Consider the following 23,613-nt stretch of genomic DNA (forward strand, 5'->3'; position numbering starts at 1 on the left):
ATCAGAGTCCCCTCTAAGAGCATGTTTTGAATTAGATTTTGAGATTTTGTGGACCAAATTCGCCCTGCCCTTTTGTCGGGCCCATAACTCTGCCTAGGAAGGCCCCAGAGGCCCCAAACTTGGCCTGGCCTGTTCATCAGAGTCCCCTCTAAGGGCATGTTTTGGACTGGATTTAGAGATTTTTTTGGACCAAATTCGCCCTGCCCTTTTGTCGGGCCCATAACTCTGCCTAGGAAGGCCCCAGAGGCCCCAAACTTGGCCTGGCCTGTTCATCAGAGTCCCCTCTGCGGGCGTGTTTTGGATTGGATTTGAGATTTTTTGGACCAAATTCGCCCTCCCCTTTTGTCGGGCTCATAACTCTGTCTAGAAAGCCCCCAGAGGCCCCAAACTTGGCCTGGCCTGTTCATCAGAGTGCCCTCTACGGGCGTGTTTTGGATTGGATTTGGAAATTTTTGGGACCATATTCGCCCTCCCCTTTTGTCGGGCTCATAACTCTGGCTAGGAAGTCCTCAGAGGTCCCAAACTTGGCCTGGCCTGTTCATCAGAGTGCCCTCTACGGGCGTGTTTCGGATTGGATTTGGAAATTTTTGGGACCAAATTCGCCCTCCCCTTTTGTCGGGCTCATAACTCTGTCTAGAAAGCCCCCAGAGGCCCCAAACTTGGCCTGGCCTGTTCATCAGAGTCCCCTCTGCGGGCGTGTTTTGGATTGGATTTGGAGATTTTTTGGACCAAATTCGCCCTCCCCTTTTGTCGGGCTCATAACTCTGTCTAGAAAGCCCCCAGAGGCCCCAAACTTGGCCTGGCCTGTTCATCAGAGTCCCCTCTACGGGCGTGTTTTGGACTGGATTTGGAGATTTTTTGGACCAAATTCGCCCTGCCCCTTTGTCAGGCTCATAACTCTGCATAGGAAGGCCCCAGAGGCCCCAAACTTGGCCTGGCCTGTTCATCAGAGTCCCCTCTACGGGCATGTTTTGGACTTTATTTCGAGATTTTTTGGACCATATTCGCCCTCCCCTTTGTCGGGCTCATAACTCTGGCTAGGAAGTCCTCAGAGGTCCCAAACTTGGCCTGGCCTGTTCATCAGAGTGCCCTCTACGGGCGTGTTTCGGATTGGATTTGGAGATTTTTGGGACCAAATTCGCCCTCCCCTTTTGTCGGGCTCATAACTCTGTCTAGAAAGCCCCCAGAGGCCCCAAACTTGGCCTGGCCTGTTCATCAGAGTCCCCTCTGCGGGCGTGTTTTGGATTGGATTTGAGATTTTTTGGACCAAATTCGCCCTCCCCTTTTGTCGGGCTCATAACTCTGTCTAGAAAGCCCCCAGAGGCCCCAAACTTGGCCTGGCCTGTTCATCAGAGTCCCCTCTACGGGCGTGTATTGGACTGGATTTGGAGATTTTTTGGACCAAATTCGCCCTGCCCCTTTGTCAGGCTCATAACTCTGCATAGGAAGGCCCCAGAGGCCCCAAACTTGGCCTGGCCTGTTCATCAGAGTCCCCTCTACGGGCGTGTTTTGGACTGGATTTGGAGATTTTTTGGACCAAATTCGCCCTGCCCATTTGTCAGGCTCATAACTCTGCATAGGAAGGCCCCAGAGGCCCCAAACTTGGCCTGGCCTGTTCATCAGAGTCCCCTCTGCGGGCGTGTTTTGGATTGGATTTGGAGATTTTTTGGACCAAATTCGCCCTGCCCCTTTGTCAGGCTCATAACTCTGCATAGGAAGGCCCCAGAGGCCCCAAACTTGGCCTGGTCTGTTCATCAGAGTTCCCTCTACGGGTTTGTTTTGGACTGGATTTGGAGATTTTTTTGACCAAATTCGCCCTGCCCTTTTGTCGGGCCCATAACTCTGCCTAGGAAGCCCCCAGAGGCCCCAAACTTGGCCTGGTCTGTTCATCAGAGTCCCCTCTGCGGGCGTGTTTTGGATTGGATTTGAGATTTTTTGGACCAAATTCGCCCTCCCCTTTTGTCGGGCTCATAACTCTGTCTAGAAAGCCCCCAGAGGCCCCAAACTTGGCCTGGCCTGTTCATCAGAGTGCCCTCTACGGGCGTGTTTTGGATTGGATTTGGAAATTTTTGGGACCAAATTCGCCCTCCCCTTTTGTCGGGCTCATAACTCTGTCTAGAAAGCCCCCAGAGGCCCCAAACTTGGCCTGGCCTGTTCATCAGAGTCCCCTCTACGGGCGTGTTTTGGATTGGATTTGGAGATTTTTTGGACCAAATTCGCCCTCCCCTTTTGTCGGGCTCATAACTCTGTCTAGAAAGCCCCCAGAGGCCCCAAACTTGGCCTGGCCTGTTCATCAGAGTCCCCTCTACGGGCATGTTTTGGACTTTATTTCGAGATTTTTTGGACCATATTCGCCCTCCCCTTTTGTCGGGCTCATAACTCTGCATAGGAAGGCCCCAGAGGCCCCAAACTTGGCCTGGCCTGTTCATCAGAGTCCCCTCTAAGAGCATGTTTTGAATTAGATTTTGAGATTTTGTGGACCAAATTCGCCCTGCCCTTTTGTCGGGCCCATAACTCTGCCTAGGAAGGCCCCAGAGGCCCCAAACTTGGCCTGGCCTGTTCATCAGAGTCCCCTCTAAGGGCATGTTTTGGACTGGATTTAGAGATTTTTTTGGACCAAATTCGCCCTGCCCTTTTGTCGGGCCCATAACTCTGCCTAGGAAGGCCCCAGAGGCCCCAAACTTGGCCTGGCCTGTTCATCAGAGTCCCCTCTGCGGGCGTGTTTTGGATTGGATTTGAGATTTTTTGGACCAAATTCGCCCTCCCCTTTTGTCGGGCTCATAACTCTGTCTAGAAAGCCCCCAGAGGCCCCAAACTTGGCCTGGCCTGTTCATCAGAGTGCCCTCTACGGGCGTGTTTTGGATTGGATTTGGAAATTTTTGGGACCATATTCGCCCTCCCCTTTTGTCGGGCTCATAACTCTGGCTAGGAAGTCCTCAGAGGTCCCAAACTTGGCCTGGCCTGTTCATCAGAGTGCCCTCTACGGGCGTGTTTTGGATTGGATTTGGAAATTTTTGGGACCAAATTCGCCCTCCCCTTTTGTCGGGCTCATAACTCTGTCTAGAAAGCCCCCAGAGGCCCCAAACTTGGCCTGGCCTGTTCATCAGAGTCCCCTCTACGGGCGTGTATTGGACTGGATTTGGAGATTTTTTGGACCAAATTCGCCCTGCCCCTTTGTCAGGCTCATAACTCTGCATAGGAAGGCCCCAGAGGCCCCAAACTTGGCCTGGCCTGTTCATCAGAGTCCCCTCTACGGGCGTGTTTTGGACTGGATTTGGAGATTTTTTGGACCAAATTCGCCCTGCCCATTTGTCAGGCTCATAACTCTGCATAGGAAGGCCCCAGAGGCCCCAAACTTGGCCTGGCCTGTTCATCAGAGTCCCCTCTGCGGGCGTGTTTTGGATTGGATTTGGAGATTTTTTGGACCAAATTCGCCCTGCCCCTTTGTCAGGCTCATAACTCTGCATAGGAAGGCCCCAGAGGCCCCAAACTTGGCCTGGTCTGTTCATCAGAGTTCCCTCTACGGGTTTGTTTTGGACTGGATTTGGAGATTTTTTTGACCAAATTCGCCCTGCCCTTTTGTCGGGCCCATAACTCTGCCTAGGAAGCCCCCAGAGGCCCCAAACTTGGCCTGGTCTGTTCATCAGAGTCCCCTCTGCGGGCGTGTTTTGGATTGGATTTGAGATTTTTTGGACCAAATTCGCCCTCCCCTTTTGTCGGGCTCATAACTCTGTCTAGAAAGCCCCCAGAGGCCCCAAACTTGGCCTGGCCTGTTCATCAGAGTGCCCTCTACGGGCGTGTTTTGGATTGGATTTGGAAATTTTTGGGACCAAATTCGCCCTCCCCTTTTGTCGGGCTCATAACTCTGTCTAGAAAGCCCCCAGAGGCCCCAAACTTGGCCTGGCCTGTTCATCAGAGTCCCCTCTACGGGCGTGTTTTGGACTGGATTTCGAGATTTTTTGGACCAAATTCGCCCTCCCCTTTTGTCGGGCTCATAACTCTGTCTAGAAAGCCCCCAGAGGCCCCAAACTTGGCCTGGCCTGTTCATCAGAGTCCCCTCTACGGGCATGTTTTGGACTTTATTTCGAGATTTTTTGGACCATATTCGCCCTCCCCTTTTGTCGGGCTCATAACTCTGCATAGGAAGGCCCCAGAGGCCCCAAACTTGGCCTGGCCTGTTCATCAGAGTCCCCTCTAAGAGCATGTTTTGAATTAGATTTTGAGATTTTGTGGACCAAATTCGCCCTGCCCTTTTGTCGGGCCCATAACTCTGCCTAGGAAGGCCCCAGAGGCCCCAAACTTGGCCTGGCCTGTTCATCAGAGTCCCCTCTAAGGGCATGTTTTGGACTGGATTTAGAGATTTTTTTGGACCAAATTCGCCCTGCCCTTTTGTCGGGCCCATAACTCTGCCTAGGAAGGCCCCAGAGGCCCCAAACTTGGCCTGGCCTGTTCATCAGAGTCCCCTCTGCGGGCGTGTTTTGGATTGGATTTGAGATTTTTTGGACCAAATTCGCCCTCCCCTTTTGTCGGGCTCATAACTCTGTCTAGAAAGCCCCCAGAGGCCCCAAACTTGGCCTGGCCTGTTCATCAGAGTGCCCTCTACGGGCGTGTTTTGGATTGGATTTGGAAATTTTTGGGACCATATTCGCCCTCCCCTTTTGTCGGGCTCATAACTCTGGCTAGGAAGTCCTCAGAGGTCCCAAACTTGGCCTGGCCTGTTCATCAGAGTGCCCTCTACGGGCGTGTTTCGGATTGGATTTGGAAATTTTTGGGACCAAATTCGCCCTCCCCTTTTGTCGGGCTCATAACTCTGTCTAGAAAGCCCCCAGAGGCCCCAAACTTGGCCTGGCCTGTTCATCAGAGTCCCCTCTGCGGGCGTGTTTTGGATTGGATTTGGAGATTTTTTGGACCAAATTCGCCCTGCCCCTTTGTCAGGCTCATAACTCTGCATAGGAAGGCCCCAGAGGCCCCAAACTTGGCCTGGCCTGTTCATCAGAGTCCCCTCTGCGGGCGTGTTTTGGATTGGATTTGGAGATTTTTTGGACCAAATTCGCCCTGCCCCTTTGTCAGGCTCATAACTCTGCATAGGAAGGCCCCAGAGGCCCCAAACTTGGCCTGGTCTGTTCATCAGAGTTCCCTCTACGGGTTTGTTTTGGACTGGATTTGGAGATTTTTTTGACCAAATTCGCCCTGCCCTTTTGTCGGGCCCATAACTCTGCCTAGGAAGCCCCCAGAGGCCCCAAACTTGGCCTGGTCTGTTCATCAGAGTCCCCTCTAAGAGCGTGTTTTGGACTGGATTTGGAGATTTTTTGGACCAAATTCGCCCTGCCCCTTTGTCAGGCTCATAACTCTGCATAGGAAGCCCCCAGAGGCCCCAAACTTGGCCTGGTCTGTTCATCAGAGTCCCCTCTAAGAGCATGTTTTGAATTAGATTTTGAGATTTTGTGGACCAAATTCGCCCTGCCCTTTTGTCGGGCTCATAACTCTGTCTAGAAAGCCCCCAGAGGCCCCAAACTTGGCCTGGCCTGTTCATCAGAGTCCCCTCTACGGGCATGTTTTGGACTTTATTTCGAGATTTTTTGGACCATATTCGCCCTCCCCTTTTGTCGGGCTCATAACTCTTTATAGGAAGGCCCCAGAGGCCCCAAACTTGGCCTGGCCTGTTCATCAGAGTCCCCTCTACGGGCATGTTTTGGACTTTATTTCGAGATTTTTTGGACCATATTCGCCCTCCCTTTTTGTCGGGCTCATAACTCTGTCTAGAAAGCCCCCAGAGGCCCCAAACTTGGCCTGGCCTGTTCATCAGAGTCCCCTCTACGGGCGTGTTTTGGACTGGATTTGGAGATTTTTTGGACCAAATTCGCCCTGCCCCTTTGTCAGGCTCATAACTCTGCATAGGAAGGCCCCAGAGGCCCCAAACTTGGCCTGCCCTGTTCATCAGAGTCCCCTCTGCGGGCGTGTTTTGGATTGGATTTGGAGATTTTTTGGACCAAATTCGCCCTCCCCTTTTGTCGGGCTCATAACTCTGCCTAGGAAGGCCAAATTTACCCTGCCCCTTTGTCGGGCTCATAACTCTGCCTAGGAAGGCCCCAGAGGCCCCAAACTTGGCCTGGCCTGTTCATCAGACTCCCCTCTACGGGTGTGTTTTGGATTGAATTTGGAGATTTTTTGGACCAAATTCGCCCTGCCCCTTTGTCAGGCTCATAACTCTGCATAGGAAGGCCCCAGAGGCCCCAAACTTGGCCTGCCCTGTTCATCAGAGTCCCCTCTACGGGCGTGTTTTGGACTGGATTTGGAGATTTTTTGGACCAAATTCGCCCTGCCCCTTTGTCAGGCTCATAACTCTGCATAGGAAGCCCCCAGAGGCCCCAAACTTGGCCTGGTCTGTTCATCAGAGTCCCCTCTGCGGGCGTGTTTTGGATTGGATTTGAGATTTTTTGGACCAAATTCGCCCTCCCCTTTTGTCGGGCTCATAACTCTGTCTAGAAAGCCCCCAGAGGCCCCAAACTTGGCCTGGCCTGTTCATCAGAGTGCCCTCTACGGGCGTGTTTTGGATTGGATTTGGAAATTTTTGGGACCATATTCGCCCTCCCCTTTTGTCGGGCTCATAACTCTGGCTAGGAAGTCCTCAGAGGTCCCAAACTTGGCCTGGCCTGTTCATCAGAGTGCCCTCTACGGGCGTGTTTCGGATTGGATTTGGAAATTTTTGGGACCAAATTCGCCCTCCCCTTTTGTCGGGCTCATAACTCTGTCTAGAAAGCCCCCAGAGGCCCCAAACTTGGCCTGGCCTGTTCATCAGAGTGCCCTCTACGGGCGTGTTTTGGATTGGATTTGGAGATTTTTTGGACCAAATTCGCCCTGCCCCTTTGTCAGGCTCATAACTCTGCCTAGGAAGGCCAAATTTACCCTGCCCCTTTGTCGGGCTCATAACTCTGCCTAGGAAGGCCCCAGAGGCCCCAAACTTGGCCTGGCCTGTTCATCAGAGTCCCCTCTACGGGCGTGTTTTGGACTGGATTTGGAGATTTTTTGGACCAAATTCGCCCTGCCCCTTTGTCAGGCTCATAACTCTGCATAGGAAGCCCCCAGAGGCCCCAAACTTGGCCTGGTCTGTTCATCAGAGTCCCCTCTAAGAGCATGTTTTGAATTAGATTTTGAGATTTTGTGGACCAAATTCGCCCTGCCCTTTTGTCGGGCCCATAACTCTGCCTAGGAAGGCCCCAGAGGCCCCAAACTTGGCCTGGCCTGTTCATCAGAGTCCCCTCTAAGGGCATGTTTTGGACTGGATTTAGAGATTTTTTTGGACCAAATTCGCCCTGCCCTTTTGTCGGGCCCATAACTCTGCCTAGGAAGGCCCCAGAGGCCCCAAACTTGGCCTGGCCTGTTCATCAGAGTCCCCTCTGCGGGCGTGTTTTGGATTGGATTTGAGATTTTTTGGACCAAATTCGCCCTCCCCTTTTGTCGGGCTCATAACTCTGTCTAGAAAGCCCCCAGAGGCCCCAAACTTGGCCTGGCCTGTTCATCAGAGTGCCCTCTACGGGCGTGTTTTGGATTGGATTTGGAAATTTTTGGGACCATATTCGCCCTCCCCTTTTGTCGGGCTCATAACTCTGGCTAGGAAGTCCTCAGAGGTCCCAAACTTGGCCTGGCCTGTTCATCAGAGTGCCCTCTACGGGCGTGTTTCGGATTGGATTTGGAAATTTTTGGGACCAAATTCGCCCTCCCCTTTTGTCGGGCTCATAACTCTGTCTAGAAAGCCCCCAGAGGCCCCAAACTTGGCCTGGCCTGTTCATCAGAGTCCCCTCTGCGGGCGTGTTTTGGATTGGATTTGGAGATTTTTTGGACCAAATTCGCCCTCCCCTTTTGTCGGGCTCATAACTCTGTCTAGAAAGCCCCCAGAGGCCCCAAACTTGGCCTGGCCTGTTCATCAGAGTCCCCTCTACGGGCGTGTTTTGGACTGGATTTGGAGATTTTTTGGACCAAATTCGCCCTGCCCCTTTGTCAGGCTCATAACTCTGCATAGGAAGGCCCCAGAGGCCCCAAACTTGGCCTGGCCTGTTCATCAGAGTCCCCTCTACGGGCATGTTTTGGACTTTATTTCGAGATTTTTTGGACCATATTCGCCCTCCCCTTTTGTCGGGCTCATAACTCTGGCTAGGAAGTCCTCAGAGGTCCCAAACTTGGCCTGGCCTGTTCATCAGAGTGCCCTCTACGGGCGTGTTTCGGATTGGATTTGGAGATTTTTGGGACCAAATTCGCCCTCCCCTTTTGTCGGGCTCATAACTCTGTCTAGAAAGCCCCCAGAGGCCCCAAACTTGGCCTGGCCTGTTCATCAGAGTCCCCTCTGCGGGCGTGTTTTGGATTGGATTTGAGATTTTTTGGACCAAATTCGCCCTCCCCTTTTGTCGGGCTCATAACTCTGTCTAGAAAGCCCCCAGAGGCCCCAAACTTGGCCTGGCCTGTTCATCAGAGTCCCCTCTACGGGCGTGTATTGGACTGGATTTGGAGATTTTTTGGACCAAATTCGCCCTGCCCCTTTGTCAGGCTCATAACTCTGCATAGGAAGGCCCCAGAGGCCCCAAACTTGGCCTGGCCTGTTCATCAGAGTCCCCTCTACGGGCGTGTTTTGGACTGGATTTGGAGATTTTTTGGACCAAATTCGCCCTGCCCATTTGTCAGGCTCATAACTCTGCATAGGAAGGCCCCAGAGGCCCCAAACTTGGCCTGGCCTGTTCATCAGAGTCCCCTCTGCGGGCGTGTTTTGGATTGGATTTGGAGATTTTTTGGACCAAATTCGCCCTGCCCCTTTGTCAGGCTCATAACTCTGCATAGGAAGGCCCCAGAGGCCCCAAACTTGGCCTGGTCTGTTCATCAGAGTCCCCTCTAAGAGCATGTTTTGAATTAGATTTTGAGATTTTGTGGACCAAATTCGCCCTGCCCTTTTGTCGGGCCCATAACTCTGCCTAGGAAGGCCCCAGAGGCCCCAAACTTGGCCTGGCCTGTTCATCAGAGTCCCCTCTAAGGGCATGTTTTGGACTGGATTTAGAGATTTTTTTGGACCAAATTCGCCCTGCCCTTTTGTCGGGCCCATAACTCTGCCTAGGAAGGCCCCAGAGGCCCCAAACTTGGCCTGGCCTGTTCATCAGAGTCCCCTCTGCGGGCGTGTTTTGGATTGGATTTGAGATTTTTTGGACCAAATTCGCCCTCCCCTTTTGTCGGGCTCATAACTCTGTCTAGAAAGCCCCCAGAGGCCCCAAACTTGGCCTGGCCTGTTCATCAGAGTGCCCTCTACGGGCGTGTTTTGGATTGGATTTGGAAATTTTTGGGACCATATTCGCCCTCCCCTTTTGTCGGGCTCATAACTCTGGCTAGGAAGTCCTCAGAGGTCCCAAACTTGGCCTGGCCTGTTCATCAGAGTGCCCTCTGCGGGCGTGTTTTGGATTGGATTTGAGATTTTTTGGACCAAATTCGCCCTCCCCTTTTGTCGGGCTCATAACTCTGTCTAGAAAGCCCCCAGAGGCCCCAAACTTGGCCTGGCCTGTTCATCAGAGTGCCCTCTACGGGCGTGTTTTGGATTGGATTTGGAAATTTTTGGGACCATATTCGCCCTCCCCTTTTGTCGGGCTCATAACTCTGGCTAGGAAGTCCTCAGAGGTCCCAAACTTGGCCTGGCCTGTTCATCAGAGTGCCCTCTACGGGCGTGTTTCGGATTGGATTTGGAAATTTTTGGGACCAAATTCGCCCTCCCCTTTTGTCGGGCTCATAACTCTGTCTAGAAAGCCCCCAGAGGCCCCAAACTTGGCCTGGCCTGTTCATCAGAGTCCCCTCTGCGGGCGTGTTTTGGATTGGATTTGGAGATTTTTTGGACCAAATTCGCCCTCCCCTTTTGTCGGGCTCATAACTCTGTCTAGAAAGCCCCCAGAGGCCCCAAACTTGGCCTGGCCTGTTCATCAGAGTCCCCTCTACGGGCGTGTTTTGGACTGGATTTGGAGATTTTTTGGACCAAATTCGCCCTGCCCCTTTGTCAGGCTCATAACTCTGCATAGGAAGGCCCCAGAGGCCCCAAACTTGGCCTGGCCTGTTCATCAGAGTCCCCTCTACGGGCATGTTTTGGACTTTATTTCGAGATTTTTTGGACCATATTCGCCCTCCCCTTTTGTCGGGCTCATAACTCTGGCTAGGAAGTCCTCAGAGGTCCCAAACTTGGCCTGGCCTGTTCATCAGAGTGCCCTCTACGGGCGTGTTTCGGATTGGATTTGGAGATTTTTGGGACCAAATTCGCCCTCCCCTTTTGTCGGGCTCATAACTCTGTCTAGAAAGCCCCCAGAGGCCCCAAACTTGGCCTGGCCTGTTCATCAGAGTCCCCTCTGCGGGCGTGTTTTGGATTGGATTTGAGATTTTTTGGACCAAATTCGCCCTCCCCTTTTGTCGGGCTCATAACTCTGTCTAGAAAGCCCCCAGAGGCCCCAAACTTGGCCTGGCCTGTTCATCAGAGTCCCCTCTACGGGCGTGTATTGGACTGGATTTGGAGATTTTTTGGACCAAATTCGCCCTGCCCCTTTGTCAGGCTCATAACTCTGCATAGGAAGGCCCCAGAGGCCCCAAACTTGGCCTGGCCTGTTCATCAGAGTCCCCTCTACGGGCGTGTTTTGGACTGGATTTGGAGATTTTTTGGACCAAATTCGCCCTGCCCATTTGTCAGGCTCATAACTCTGCATAGGAAGGCCCCAGAGGCCCCAAACTTGGCCTGGCCTGTTCATCAGAGTCCCCTCTGCGGGCGTGTTTTGGATTGGATTTGGAGATTTTTTGGACCAAATTCGCCCTGCCCCTTTGTCAGGCTCATAACTCTGCATAGGAAGGCCCCAGAGGCCCCAAACTTGGCCTGGTCTGTTCATCAGAGTTCCCTCTACGGGTTTGTTTTGGACTGGATTTGGAGATTTTTTTGACCAAATTCGCCCTGCCCTTTTGTCGGGCCCATAACTCTGCCTAGGAAGCCCCCAGAGGCCCCAAACTTGGCCTGGTCTGTTCATCAGAGTCCCCTCTAAGAGCGTGTTTTGGACTGGATTTGGAGATTTTTCGGACCAAATTCGCCCTCCCCTTTTGTCGGGCTCATAACTCTGTCTAGAAAGCCCCCAGAGGCCCCAAACTTGGCCTGGCCTGTTCATCAGAGTCCCCTCTACGGGCGTGTTTTGGACTGGATTTGGAGATTTTTTGGACCAAATTCGCCCTGCCCCTTTGTCAGGCTCATAACTCTGCATAGGAAGGCCCCAGAGGCCCCAAACTTGGCCTGGCCTGTTCATCAGAGTCCCCTCTACGGGCGTGTTTTGGACTGGATTTGGAGATTTTTTGGACCAAATTCGCCCTGCCCATTTGTCAGGCTCATAACTCTGCATAGGAAGGCCCCAGAGGCCCCAAACTTGGCCTGGCCTGTTCATCAGAGTCCCCTCTGCGGGCGTGTTTTGGATTGGATTTGGAGATTTTTTGGACCAAATTCGCCCTGCCCCTTTGTCAGGCTCATAACTCTGCATAGGAAGGCCCCAGAGGCCCCAAACTTGGCCTGGTCTGTTCATCAGAGTTCCCTCTACGGGTTTGTTTAGGACTGGATTTGGAGATTTTTTTGACCAAATTCGCCCTGCCCTTTTGTCGGGCCCATAACTCTGCCTAGGAAGCCCCCAGAGGCCCCAAACTTGGCCTGGTCTGTTCATCAGAGTCCCCTCTAAGAGCGTGTTTTGGACTGGATTTGGAGATTTTTCGGACCAAATTCGCCCTCCCCTTTTGTCGGGCTCATAACTCTGTCTAGAAAGCCCCCAGAGGCCCCAAACTTGGCCTGGCCTGTTCATCAGAGTCCCCTCTACGGGCGTGTTTTGGACTGGATTTGGAGATTTTTTGGACCAAATTCGCCCTGCCCCTTTGTCAGGCTCATAACTCTGCATAGGAAGGCCCCAGAGGCCCCAAACTTGGCCTGCCCTGTTCATCAGAGTCCCCTCTGCGGGTGTGTTTTGGATTGGATTTGGAGATTTTTTGGACCAAATTCGCCCTCCCCTTTTGTCGGGCTCATAACTCTGCCTAGGAAGGCCAAATTTACCCTGCCCCTTTGTCGGGCTCATAACTCTGCCTAGGAAGGCCCCAGAGGCCCCAAACTTGGCCTGGCCTGTTCATCAGACTCCCCTCTACGGGTGTGTTTTGGATTGAATTTGGAGATTTTTTGGACCAAATTCGCCCTGCCCCTTTGTCAGGCTCATAACTCTGCATAGGAAGGCCCCAGAGGCCCCAAACTTGGCCTGCCCTGTTCATCAGAGTCCCCTCTACGGGCGTGTTTTGGACTGGATTTGGAGATTTTTTGGACCAAATTCGCCCTGCCCCTTTGTCAGGCTCATAACTCTGCATAGGAAGCCCCCAGAGGCCCCAAACTTGGCCTGGTCTGTTCATCAGAGTCCCCTCTAAGAGCATGTTTTGAATTAGATTTTGAGATTTTGTGGACCAAATTCGCCCTGCCCTTTTGTCGGGCCCATAACTCTGCCTAGGAAGGCCCCAGAGGCCCCAAACTTGGCCTGGCCTGTTCATCAGAGTCCCCTCTAAGGGCATGTTTTGGACTGGATTTAGAGATTTTTTTGGACCAAATTCGCCCTGCCCTTTTGTCGGGCCCATAACTCTGCCTAGGAAGGCCCCAGAGGCCCCAAACTTGGCCTGGCCTGTTCATCAGAGTCCCCTCTGCGGGCGTGTTTTGGATTGGATTTGAGATTTTTTGGACCAAATTCGCCCTCCCCTTTTGTCGGGCTCATAACTCTGTCTAGAAAGCCCCCAGAGGCCCCAAACTTGGCCTGGCCTGTTCATCAGAGTGCCCTCTACGGGCGTGTTTTGGATTGGATTTGGAAATTTTTGGGACCATATTCGCCCTCCCCTTTTGTCGGGCTCATAACTCTGGCTAGGAAGTCCTCAGAGGTCCCAAACTTGGCCTGGCCTGTTCATCAGAGTGCCCTCTACGGGCGTGTTTCGGATTGGATTTGGAAATTTTTGGGACCAAATTCGCCCTCCCCTTTTGTCGGGCTCATAACTCTGTCTAGAAAGCCCCCAGAGGCCCCAAACTTGGCCTGGCCTGTTCATCAGAGTCCCCTCTGCGGGCGTGTTTTGGATTGGATTTGGAGATTTTTTGGACCAAATTCGCCCTGCCCCTTTGTCAGGCTCATAACTCTGCATAGGAAGGCCCCAGAGGCCCCAAACTTGGCCTGGCCTGTTCATCAGAGTGCCCTCTACGGGCGTGTTTTGGATTGGATTTGGAAATTTTTGGGACCAAATTCGCCCTCCCCTTTTGTCGGGCTCATAACTCTGTCTAGAAAGCCCCCAGAGGCCCCAAACTTGGCCTGGCCTGTTCATCAGAGTCCCCTCTACGGGCGTGTTTTGGACTGGATTTGGAGATTTTTTGGACCAAATTCGCCCTGCCCCTTTGTCAGGCTCATAACTCTGCATAGGAAGGCCCCAGAGGCCCCAAACTTGGCCTGCCCTGTTCATCAGAGTCCCCTCTGCGGGCGTGTTTTGGATTGGATTTGGAGATTTTTTGGACCAAATTCGCCCTCCCCTTTTGTCGGGCTCATAACTCTGCCTAGGAAGGCCAAATTTACCCTGCCCCTTTGTCGGGCTCATAACTCTGCCTAGGAAGGCCCCAGAGGCCCCAAACTTGGCCTGGCCTGTTCATCAGAGTCCCCTCTACGGGCGTGTTTTGGACTGGATTTGGAGATTTTTTGGACCAAATTCGCCCTGCCCCTTTGTCAGGCTCATAACTCTGCATAGGAAGCCCCCAGAGGCCCCAAACTTGGCCTGGTCTGTTCATCAGAGTCCCCTCTAAGAGCATGTTTTGAATTAGATTTTGAGATTTTGTGGACCAAATTCGCCCTGCCCTTTTGTCGGGCCCATAACTCTGCCTAGGAAGGCCCCAGAGGCCCCAAACTTGGCCTGGCCTGTTCATCAGAGTCCCCTCTAAGGGCATGTTTTGGACTGGATTTAGAGATTTTTTTGGACCAAATTCGCCCTGCCCTTTTGTCGGGCCCATAACTCTGCCTAGGAAGGCCCCAGAGGCCCCAAACTTGGCCTGGCCTGTTCATCAGAGTCCCCTCTGCGGGCGTGTTTTGGATTGGATTTGAGATTTTTTGGACCAAATTCGCCCTCCCCTTTTGTCGGGCTCATAACTCTGTCTAGAAAGCCCCCAGAGGCCCCAAACTTGGCCTGGCCTGTTCATCAGAGTGCCCTCTACGGGCGTGTTTTGGATTGGATTTGGAAATTTTTGGGACCAAATTCGCCCTCCCCTTTTGTCGGGCTCATAACTCTGTCTAGAAAGCCCCCAGAGGCCCCAAACTTGGCCTGGCCTGTTCATCAGAGTCCCCTCTGCGGGCGTGTTTTGGATTGGATTTGGAGATTTTTTGGACCAAATTCGCCCTCCCCTTTGTCGGGCTCATAACTCTGTCTAGAAAGCCCCCAGAGGCCCCAAACTTGGCCTGGCCTGTTCATCAGAGTCCCCTCTACGGGCGTGTTTTGGACTGGATTTGGAGATTTTTTGGACCAAATTCGCCCTGCCCCTTTGTCAGGCTCATAACTCTGCATAGGAAGGCCCCAGAGGCCCCAAACTTGGCCTGGCCTGTTCATCAGAGTCCCCTCTACGGGCATGTTTTGGACTTTATTTCGAGATTTTTTGGACCATATTCGCCCTCCCCTTTTGTCGGGCTCATAACTCTGCATAGGAAGGCCCCAGAGGCCCCAAACTTGGCCTGGCCTGTTCATCAGAGTCCCCTCTACGGGCATGTTTTGGACTTTATTTCGAGATTTTTTGGACCATATTCGCCCTCCCCTTTTGTCGGGCTCATAACTCTGTCTAGAAAGCCCCCAGAGGCCCCAAACTTGGCCTGGCCTGTTCATCAGAGTCCCCTCTACGGGCGTGTTTTGGACTGGATTTGGAGATTTTTTGGACCAAATTCGCCCTGCCCCTTTGTCAGGCTCATAACTCTGCATAGGAAGGCCCCAGAGGCCCCAAACTTGGCCTGCCCTGTTCATCAGAGTCCCCTCTGCGGGCGTGTTTTGGATTGGATTTGGAGATTTTTTGGACCAAATTCGCCCTGCCCTTTTGTCGGGCTCATAACTCTGCGTAGGAAGGCCAAATTTACCCTGCCCCTTTGTCGGGCTCATAACTCTGCCTAGGAAGGCCCCAGAGGCCCCAAACTTGGCCTGGCCTGGCCTGTTCATCAGACTCCCCTCTACGGGTGTGTTTTGGATTGAATTTGGAGATTTTTTGGACCAAATTCGCCCTGCCCCTTTGTCAGGCTCATAACTCTGCATAGGAAGGCCCCAGAGGCCCCAAACTTGGCCTGCCCTGTTCATCAGAGTCCCCTCTACGGGCGTGTTTTGGACTGGATTTGGAGATTTTTTGGACCAAATTCGCCCTGCCCCTTTGTCAGGCTCATAACTCTGCATAGGAAGCCCCCAGAGGCCCCAAACTTGGCCTGGTCTGTTCATCAGAGTCCCCTCTAAGAGCATGTTTTGAATTAGATTTTGAGATTTTGTGGACCAAATTCGCCCTGCCCTTTTGTCGGGCCCATAACTCTGCCTAGGAAGGCCCCAGAGGCCCCAAACTTGGCCTGGCCTGTTCATCAGAGTCCCCTCTAAGGGCATGTTTTGGACTGGATTTAGAGATTTTTTTGGACCAAATTCGCCCTGCCCTTTTGTCGGGCCCATAACTCTGCCTAGGAAGGCCCCAGAGGCCCCAAACTTGGCCTGGCCTGTTCATCAGAGTCCCCTCTGCGGGCGTGTTTTGGATTGGATTTGAGATTTTTTGGACCAAATTCGCCCTCCCCTTTTGTCGGGCTCATAACTCTGTCTAGAAAGCCCCCAGAGGCCCCAAACTTGGCCTGGCCTGTTCATCAGAGTGCCCTCTACGGGCGTGTTTTGGATTGGATTTGGAAATTTTTGGGACCATATTCGCCCTCCCCTTTTGTCGGGCTCATAACTCTGGCTAGGAAGTCCTCAGAGGTCCCAAACTTGGCCTGGCCTGTTCATCAGAGTGCCCTCTACGGGCGTGTTTCGGATTGGATTTGGAAATTTTTGGGACCAAATTCGCCCTCCCCTTTTGTCGGGCTCATAACTCTGTCTAGAAAGCCCCCAGAGGCCCCAAACTTGGCCTGGCCTGTTCATCAGAGTCCCCTCTGCGGGTTTGTTTTGGATTGGATTTGGAGATTTTTTGGACCAAATTCGCCCTCCCCTTTTGTCGGGCTCATAACTCTGTCTAGAAAGCCCCCAGAGGCCCCAAACTTGGCCTGGCCTGTTCATCAGAGTCCCCTCTACGGGCGTGTTTTGGACTGGATTTGGAGATTTTTTGGACCAAATTCGCCCTGCCCCTTTGTCAGGCTCATAACTCTGCATAGGAAGGCCCCAGAGGCCCCAAACTTGGCCTGGCCTGTTCATCAGAGTCCCCTCTACGGGCATTTTTTGGACTTTATTTCGAGATTTTTTGGACCATATTCGCCCTCCCCTTTTGTCGGGCTCATAACTCTGGCTAGGAAGTCCTCAGAGGTCCCAAACTTGGCCTGGCCTGTTCATCAGAGTGCCCTCTACGGGCGTGTTTCGGATTGGATTTGGAGATTTTTGGGACCAAATTCGCCCTCCCCTTTTGTCGGGCTCATAACTCTGTCTAGAAAGCCCCCAGAGGCCCCAAACTTGGCCTGGCCTGTTCATCAGAGTCCCCTCTGCGGGCGTGTTTTGGATTGGATTTGAGATTTTTTGGACCAAATTCGCCCTCCCCTTTTGTCGGGCTCATAACTCTGTCTAGAAAGCCCCCAGAGGCCCCAAACTTGGCCTGGCCTGTTCATCAGAGTCCCCTCTACGGGCGTGTATTGGACTGGATTTGGAGATTTTTTGGACCAAATTCGCCCTGCCCCTTTGTCAGGCTCATAACTCTGCATAGGAAGGCCCCAGAGGCCCCAAACTTGGCCTGGCCTGTTCATCAGAGTCCCCTCTACGGGCGTGTTTTGGACTGGATTTGGAGATTTTTTGGACCAAATTCGCCCTGCCCATTTGTCAGGCTCATAACTCTGCATAGGAAGGCCCCAGAGGCCCCAAACTTGGCCTGGCCTGTTCATCAGAGTCCCCTCTGCGGGCGTGTTTTGGATTGGATTTGGAGATTTTTTGGACCAAATTCGCCCTGCCCCTTTGTCAGGCTCATAACTCTGCATAGGAAGGCCCCAGAGGCCCCAAACTTGGCCTGGTCTGTTCATCAGAGTTCCCTCTACGGGTTTGTTTTGGACTGGATTTGGAGATTTTTTTGACCAAATTCGCCCTGCCCTTTTGTCGGGCCCATAACTCTGCCTAGGAAGCCCCCAGAGGCCCCAAACTTGGCCTGGTCTGTTCATCAGAGTCCCCTCTAAGAGCGTGTTTTGGACTGGATTTGGAGATTTTTCGGACCAAATTCGCCCTCCCCTTTTGTCGGGCTCATAACTCTGTCTAGAAAGCCCCCAGAGGCCCCAAACTTGGCCTGGCCTGTTCATCAGAGTCCCCTCTACGGGCGTGTTTTGGACTGGATTTGGAGATTTTTTGGACCAAATTCGCCCTGCCCCTTTGTCAGGCTCATAACTCTGCATAGGAAGGCCCCAGAGGCCCCAAACTTGGCCTGGCCTGTTCATCAGAGTCCCCTCTACGGGCGTGTTTTGGACTGGATTTGGAGATTTTTTGGACCAAATTCGCCCTGCCCATTTGTCAGGCTCATAACTCTGCATAGGAAGGCCCCAGAGGCCCCAAACTTGGCCTGGCCTGTTCATCAGAGTCCCCTCTGCGGGCGTGTTTTGGATTGGATTTGGAGATTTTTTGGACCAAATTCGCCCTGCCCCTTTGTCAGGCTCATAACTCTGCATAGGAAGGCCCCAGAGGCCCCAAACTTGGCCTGGTCTGTTCATCAGAGTTCCCTCTACGGGTTTGTTTTGGACTGGATTTGGAGATTTTTTTGACCAAATTCGCCCTGCCCTTTTGTCGGGCCCATAACTCTGCCTAGGAAGCCCCCAGAGGCCCCAAACTTGGCCTGGTCTGTTCATCAGAGTCCCCTCTAAGAGCGTGTTTTGGACTGGATTTGGAGATTTTTCGGACCAAATTCGCCCTCCCCTTTTGTCGGGCTCATAACTCTGCCTAGGAAGGCCAAATTTACCCTGCCCCTTTGTCGGGCTCATAACTCTGCCTAGGAAGGCCCCAGAGGCCCCAAACTTGGCCTGGCCTGTTCATCAGACTCCCCTCTACGGGTGTGTTTTGGATTGAATTTGGAGATTTTTTGGACCAAATTCGCCCTGCCCCTTTGTCAGGCTCATAACTCTGCATAGGAAGGCCCCAGAGGCCCCAAACTTGGCCTGCCCTGTTCATCAGAGTCCCCTCTACGGGCGTGTTTTGGACTGGATTTGGAGATTTTTTGGACCAAATTCGCCCTGCCCCTTTGTCAGGCTCATAACTCTGCATAGGAAGCCCCCAGAGGCCCCAAACTTGGCCTGGTCTGTTCATCAGAGTCCCCTCTAAGAGCATGTTTTGAATTAGATTTTGAGATTTTGTGGACCAAATTCGCCCTGCCCTTTTGTCGGGCCCATAACTCTGCCTAGGAAGGCCCCAGAGGCCCCAAACTTGGCCTGGCCTGTTCATCAGAGTCCCCTCTGCGGGCGTGTTTTGGATTGGATTTGAGATTTTTTGGACCAAATTCGCCCTCCCCTTTTGTCGGGCTCATAACTCTGTCTAGAAAGCCCCCAGAGGCCCCAAACTTGGCCTGGCCTGTTCATCAGAGTGCCCTCTACGGGCGTGTTTTGGATTGGATTTGGAAATTTTTGGGACCAAATTCGCCCTCCCCTTTTGTCGGGCTCATAACTCTGTCTAGAAAGCCCCCAGAGGCCCCAAACTTGGCCTGGCCTGTTCATCAGAGTCCCCTCTGCGGGCGTGTTTTGGATTGGATTTGGAGATTTTTTGGACCAAATTCGCCCTCCCCTTTTGTCGGGCTCATAACTCTGTCTAGAAAGCCCCCAGAGGCCCCAAACTTGGCCTGGCCTGTTCATCAGAGTCCCCTCTACGGGCGTGTTTTGGACTGGATTTGGAGATTTTTTGGACCAAATTCGCCCTGCCCCTTTGTCAGGCTCATAACTCTGCATAGGAAGGCCCCAGAGGCCCCAAACTTGGCCTGGCCTGTTCATCAGAGTCCCCTCTACGGGCATGTTTTGGACTTTATTTCGAGATTTTTTGGACCATATTCGCCCTCCCCTTTTGTCGGGCTCATAACTCTGGCTAGGAAGTCCTCAGAGGTCCCAAACTTGGCCTGGTCTGTTCATCAGAGTCCCCTCTAAGAGCATGTTTTGAATTAGATTTTGAGATTTTGTGGACCAAATTCGCCCTGCCCTTTTGTCGGGCCCATAACTCTGCCTAGGAAGGCCCCAGAGGCCCCAAACTTGGCCTGGCCTGTTCATCAGAGTCCCCTCTGCGGGCGTGTTTTGGATTGGATTTGAGATTTTTTGGACCAAATTCGCCCTCCCCTTTGTCGGGCTCATAACTCTGTCTAGAAAGCCCCCAGAGGCCCCAAACCTGGCCTGGCCTGTTCATCAGAGTGCCCTCTACGGGCGTGTTTTGGATTGGATTTGGAAATTTTTGGGACCAAATTCGCCCTCCTCTTTTGTCGGGCTCATAACTCTGTCTAGAAAGCCCCCAGAGGCCCCAAACTTGGCCTTTCCTGTTCATCAGAGTCCCCTCTGCGGGCGTGTTTTGGATTGGATTTGGAGATTTTTTGGACCAAATTCGCCCTCCCCTTTTGTCGGGCTCATAACTCTGTCTAGAAAGCCCCCAGAGGCCCCAAACTTGGCCTGGCCTGTTCATCAGAGTCCCCTCTACGGGCGTGTTTTGGACTGGATTTGGAGATTTTTTGGACCAAATTCGCCCTGCCCCTTTGTCAGGCTCATAACTCTGCATAGGAAGGCCCCAGAGGCCCCAAACTTGGCCTGCCCTGTTCATCAGAGTCCCCTCTGCGGGCGTGTTTTGGATTGGATTTGGAGATTTTTTGGACCAAATTCGCCCTCCCCTTTTGTCGGGCTCATAACTCTGCCTAGGAAGGCCAAATTTACCCTGCCCCTTTGTCGGGCTCATAACTCTGCCTAGGAAGGCCCCAGAGGCCCCAAACTTGGCCTGGCCTGTTCATCAGACTCCCCTCTACGGGTGTGTTTTGGATTGAATTTGGAGATTTTTTGGACCAAATTCGCCCTGCCCCTTTGTCAGGCTCATAACTCTGCATAGGAAGGCCCCAGAGGCCCCAAACTTGGCCTGCCCTGTTCATCAGAGTCCCCTCTACGGGCGTGTTTCGGATTGGATTTGGAGATTTTTTGGACCAAATTCGCCCTGCCCCTTTGTCGGGCTCATAACTCTGCCTAGGAAGGCCCCAGAGGCCCCAAACTTGGCCTGGCCTGTTCATCAGACTCCCCTCTACGGGTGTGTTTTGGATTGAATTTGGAGATTTTTTGGACCAAATTCGCCCTGCCCCTTTGTCGGGCTCATAACTCTGCCTAGGAAGGCCCCAGAGGCCCCAAACCTGGCCTGTATGACCAGTTCACACCGGCTACATTCACCCCTCTGAAATTCACTCCAGCGGCTAGCTGAGGCTACCCTAGCGAGATCCGGGTAGTGTTGCTTTCGTCAATGAAAATTATGACTAAATATCGTAGTCGACGAACCTTTATCATGTGACGAAAATGAGACGAGATGCAATGTAAATGCAGGTGATGTGACGATGACTATAATTAAATGTATAATGCAATATCGTTGACGAATAAAAACGAGACAAAATGTCATAACGCCATTTTGTCTCGTTTAGTCGCATTATTATTATTAGCTAACTCATGAAGCTGTGCTTAATGTGTCTCATTTTAACGTTAGTTTTAGACGGTAGCTTTAAACGTTAGCCACTGGAACTTAACCGACTGAGAGTCTGAGACAAACTAGTGTGGGTAGCATGTGTGTTTGTGAGAGAGTGTAAAGTGGGTTACTATGTGTGACTAATGTGTGTAGCTGCTGTGTCTGTGTGTCTGTGTGTCTGTGTCTGTGAGCTTCTGGCCAGTAGAGGACGCTAGGGCACCACCCCCCACATCTTAATACTTTTAAAAAATAACTTACAAATATACATAGTTTATGTAGGTGTTTTTGTTTCAATTAGCAACGTAAATCGTATATATAGATGTATAATCTGTGATACAATGAATCTGGAAAATGTTCCAGATTGTTTAAAGTGAATGATATGATACATTTTTCTTCCCTGGGACGCACAAGTCTTTTCCCATTGACTCTTGTTATAACCAGAACTGGGCTGAGTGGACTAACCCTAACCAGAACTAGGCTGGGTGGACTTGGTAGATGGAGGCAGTGGCGTGTCTTCTTCCTCAACTCTTGCTTTTTTTAAATAGCACATTAACAAAACTTGTTAAGGCATTATTGTGGAGATGTTAGTACATTGGCTAAAATGCAGCTAGTCTAGCATGGTTAGCTGGCTAAAGGACTCCCAGAGAGTCTTTGGAACCCCTGGAAACCAATTACATATAGTCATTTATTAATTAAGCTGACACTCTTATCCAATTCCATTCTACGACTTGCTTCAACAGTTCCATTTTTTTCAGAAAACAAATTAAAGATGGCTGAGCGTCCAAAACATAAAACATCTAGCTACATTTGCTAAATGTGTTGTATCTATGTCAACAACAACAAGCCAACATTATTAATTTCACACCAGACATTTGAGTTAGTTAGCTTGATGTTCCAGAGTCATGTCACAAACCTGCTGGTGATGTTTTGGACTCTGTAACTCGAGACTACTATCAAGTCTGCAGAACTGACTTGTATATAACCTAGTGGGACACGTTATCCCCTACCTCTCAGTGCAGGGGCGATTTTAGGATCAGACCTTTAGGGGTGCTCAGCCCCCAATGAGAATGTGACATGAATAAAATACAATCAATTAGCCCTTTAAAAGTCGTAAATTGTGTTGAATTTTTAAAGGCTTAAAAAATCCCGGGCTTAAGGGCAAAAAGTTGTGATGTGATCTGGTGATGTTTTGGGATAGGGTGGCATTTAACTTTGTATAACTAGATACAACTATCAACTCATCAGAAAACTCTCCTCAATGTGCCTGTGCCTTGTCCATTAATTGCATATAGCAGGACTACTTATCAATTAATTCTCAGCGTGAGAAATGTTTAAAATTTGTGAGAAATACAAGGCGTTGCATGAGAGCGTGATAAATGGTTGAAATGCCTGAGTCTCACGGCAAATGCTTGGGACTTGAGAGCCCTGAAACTGGGTATTAATAGTCAACAACCAAATACCTTTCTGTAAAGTTTATAAAACTACTGTGGATCTATCAAAGATGGGAGGGGGAACCCTTTGTGGCCGTGCATACGGTCATAAGAATGCAGCCCATCACTGCTGTAATTGCTGTAGTCTACTGGTAGACTACTACAGACCTACTGGTAGACTACTGCAGACCATGCCAAAAGAATAGCAGTCAGATAATGAAGTTGCTCCCACCCCCAATGTTTATACGGGTTGATGGGACTATCCAGCGGCGTAACAATGACTTGGCGGCCCGAGTGCAGATCTCACCAACGGGCCCCTTACCGACCTATCGTCAGGCGAAATTATTGAGTGTTGAGCTTAGCGATGCGCAGGGAAATTTAGGCTACTTATGATGTAGGCTACAATTAAGGGTTGCAACAATGTGTTTTAATGAAAACACCAATGAAGCTCATTACAATAACTTTACAAATTGTTGTAGGCATAGGCTACTTATCGCAAAACTTTTTGATATTTTTCTACTTTCATTTACTTACCTAACAACTACTGCTCCTTCTATGTGAAGATAAATGACGGTTTAAAAAGTGAACGCCTCTGACTCGCGAGTCTCTGGCTCTAGATATGCTTGCAATAGGCCTACAACACGGAATGAGCATAATGGAACAGATGAGCCCACATATCTGCGACGTTTGAAATAGAGCACAGAGATGAGAAGAAATCTGATCATTTGCCGATGCTTATCCGACTGTCGTGTGCTATCTGGGTACTAGTAAAAAAAAAACAGTCACTTCAATGGTGAATATTTGATTTTATGTTCGTTAGATATGCTAGTTTACTTTTAGTCTATCTAGCTTTAGCTATTTTCCGACTACATCCTGCACATAGTTTACAATATCTAACCTGGCTGCTGCCTGGTATAGCCCAGGTCTATATGTGCATTTTTATGACGTTTAATAGCCATGTCAACTGCATACACCAGACAGTAAACGTTATGTTAGGGATAATGTATAGAACGCCGGTCATTATCGGGAAAATAAGCCCCGACAGAGCGAACAGCACCCCGACGCGAAGCGGTTTTGTTTCGCCCTGAAGGGGCTTAATTCAGCCAGATTATCCCTTACATTATATACATTATCCCGCTTATTACACGGCTACTTGCCAACAAAAAAAACTTAACACAGTGTGTCTTTTTACAGTTTATTTGTTACCATTCGTAGTGTTGATCAGCAGAGAAATAGTTCGCCAAAGATGTTGAACTTCATAGACGTTGAACATTCTTTAGGCTTCAAATCA

Source organism: Hypomesus nipponensis, chromosome 19 (assembly GCF_054491055.1).
Source record: "Hypomesus nipponensis isolate SF chromosome 19, ASM5449105v1, whole genome shotgun sequence".
Taxonomy (NCBI): domain Eukaryota; kingdom Metazoa; phylum Chordata; class Actinopteri; order Osmeriformes; family Osmeridae; genus Hypomesus; species Hypomesus nipponensis.